Below are 3,185 nucleotides of genomic sequence, written 5' to 3' on the forward strand. Positions count from 1 at the left end.
TGGAATTTACAGAATCGTTTTAATGATTTTGACTTCGAAGAAGAGTTTTTGTCTGAGTTTAGATGGAAAAAATGTAAAATACTCAAGAAGAATGTGATCCTGAAAAATCAGCACCATCAAGGCGAGGAAGACTTGAGTTCAAAACTGAGGAAAAACCAAAAGAAGATCAGATCCGGCGCTCAAAAACCAGAGAAAATTACAGTAAGCAGCTAGTATTCAAGTTTGAGTTCCCTTCAACTGATGTTTTCCTGAAGAATGCGTGAGGAAATGCAAAAAGAGCATGGGGGAACACAGGCTCGGGTGTCTATGGAAGAGGAGATGGAACAGCATGGACGTCCGGAAATGGCGATTCTTTCATATTTCATTTTTTGCACATAATGTTAACCAAATCAGTTTTGAAGTAATAATGGACCAGGGCAAAAACAAAAACAATTGAGTGATCAAACTAAAAGTTTTACACAGCTGTATATACACTTTTTACAGACGGAAATGGGCTCCAGTTCTGTAGATGACGTCACGCCAAGAGGTGGCGACATAAAGTCTTGCGATGTAAAGGAGTTACAGTTTCACATTTAGTTATCTACCTATTATTCAAAAACGAATTGTTATTAAAAAGACAAAGAGAGAACTTGTTAGTGAAATTTTGGTCATCTTGACGCTATGGGTCCTTTAATAAAGAAAGAATTGTGCCACGGGCTTTTTTTGATGATTATACAATTTTTGTTCATTTCAAAAGGTCAGACAAAAGCTGGATCTACGAAAATAATAGTTCAAAGTTTGAGGCAGCGCTAAAAGACTTCAGAGGAGTTTCAGCAGCTTATGAAAACAAATACCTTGGTTTCCCCTCAAAACTTGAATCATTTCACTTTTTTTTATTACACCGAGAAAAAAGGGTGAGCAGAAAACGTCATAAAATCTGCTCAAAAAAGTTTTTCGTGGAGTAGGAGGCCCCAGCTGTATTTACTGTGCCACACTTTGAAAAGCCCTGATTTATGTGTTTAATGGTATAAAAGATGCCCTGTGCTTCATTTAATCTTTCTGTATGACTAAATGGAGGCATGATGTGCATATTGTGTGATGTTTGAGTGTATGATGGACTGGAAACGACATACTTGATGCTGTGAGGCCACCATCATTCACTCCACACGCTCTTCTTCTTCTCAATTAAAGATGTTCTCATTCCCCGCCACATTGCCATTGACAAATCAGGACCTCCGTCATTCTCAAATCTGGGCTCTGCTTTGCACTGAATTGACTCGTGGCTGCAGCAGCAGATGTGCACACAAGCTGTGAGTGTTTAAATCCTTCAAGCACGAGGGGACGACACACGCCTTCTCCTCATCTTAAAGCGGACGGAAAAATCTGTGAAAGAACACGGAATGATTACATTGATCGAGGAAAAAAAAAGACAAATGTTGGCCTTCTAGCTCTCTCAGAAAAACGCAAGTGAGTGTGTGCGGCGGCCAAGTCGAATCTCTGCAGAAATAGGACTCTGCTGCTAAAAATACTAGCCCACTTGCAAACAGGGAGACCTGCAAGAGAGAAGAAGCAAGCTGTGCAATAACACACACCGACTTATGCAATAGTAAAAAAGTGCAACAGCAGCACATTTTAGGATTATTTAGGAATATAAGCCTCTTGTTACAGTAGTACACTATTACATACCGTCATATTGTGTTTATAGCTGCTAAAAGAAGTCCACTGTTTGCACAAGTATTGAGACAATGTTAGGCCAGTTATGAGTACATGTGTACCTTTTCCTACCACTAACACTGTTTAAAAATGTCCTGTATTTTCTAAATCTTTATGATTGTATTGCCACAAAGGTGAAATTCAGATTAACATTGCAACATCAGGGGGGGGAAATAAGGTGAAAAGTTTTAGCTTCTCTTACTTCAAATTGCACATTAAAAAAATCATAGTTCTTACATTTTTTTACCTTGGGGCCCAACTTTTCCACTACAGAGGGCCCCAAGGCCCACTCAAATATTTAAACTGAATTAGTCATTTTACTCTTATTTTAATCATATTCAATAATTACATCTCACCGACTTAAAGTTTATAACACATGATATGTTGGCCCTGCGATGAGGTGGTGACTTGTCCAGGGTGTACGCCGCATTCCGCCCGATAGTAGCGTAGATAGGCTCCAGCACCCACCGCAACCCTAAAGGGAATAACTGTTGGAAAATGGATGGATGGATATGAAACCATGTGTTAATTATAAAGACTATGTTTATTTAACATATAAACCTTAGACTTAGGTAAGGCTGATTAGAAAAATAAGTACTGCATAAAAAATTATGATTTTTTTTTTTTTATACGTTTCTTAAATAAACTGTAAATAAAATGTAAATACAAATGAAACTACAGCTTCACCACTTAAGTCATAATTGTTGCATTAAAGCAACTTCTCTATAACTTTAGCTCCAGACTTCTTCTCTTCTTTTGAGATTGTCATTACTGCTATTGTTGGTGAAAAAGTGTATTACAATTAATGCCACTGCTGCCCACACCTGCTACAGCTGAGGAACAGATCATTTTACAATTTGAGTAGCCCACCAAAGGGTCAAAATATATTCACATGAACTTTGTGTTTTTTAGAACTGTCCAATTTTGACGATATGCCTCTGTTTAAAATGACAAAATAACACAAATAGATCTGCTTTGTAAATAAAATATGATTAAAAATTTGCCAGTTATACAATTACAACTAATATAGCTCACCTTTCCTCTTCATTTTGTCAATGCTTTAATTGTGATGAATGTTGGAGACCCTCAACCTGAAACAAACTAAAAAAAAATCATTAAATTGAATTGTTTTTTTTTAAATGTCAATTTAAAAACATTTGTAAAGTATTTATAATTTTTTGGTAATTGGCTTTACCATAATGTTATCAGCTGTGGCAAAATATACATTGGGCATATTTAATGAAAAAAACTAAGCTTCTTTTACTGTATGTGTACATTTAAAATAAAAACAACTGATACAATTATTGAGCTACTTTTTGGATGGTGCTGGGACTGAGATAAAATATAGTTTTAATAATTGCACAAAAATAAAGAAAAAATACCTACCACAAACTAATATGAAAAACAACCGCAATTGACCTCTTGGCCGGACCTTGGACTCTGCGTTTCATAGAGTAAAACCTGGAAGTCAAATAATGTACTGACACATGAAA

General features: G+C 36.3%; 1 protein-coding gene across 1 annotated transcript in view; it reads right to left on the minus strand.

The window, feature by feature from the left end:
• LOC133558355 (potassium voltage-gated channel subfamily H member 4-like) overlaps positions 1–2,536 on the minus strand; it is a 75,741-nt gene extending 73,205 nt beyond the window's left edge. The window contains exon 1 of the mRNA XM_061909669.1: positions 1,113–2,536. The gene's annotated coding sequence lies outside the window, so the exon portion shown is untranslated. The remainder of the gene's footprint in view (positions 1–1,112) is intronic.
• Between the last annotated feature and the right edge of the window lie 649 nt (positions 2,537–3,185).

The sequence above is a fragment of the Nerophis ophidion genome, linkage group LG08 (assembly GCF_033978795.1).
Source record: "Nerophis ophidion isolate RoL-2023_Sa linkage group LG08, RoL_Noph_v1.0, whole genome shotgun sequence".
Lineage (NCBI taxonomy): Eukaryota > Metazoa > Chordata > Actinopteri > Syngnathiformes > Syngnathidae > Nerophis > Nerophis ophidion.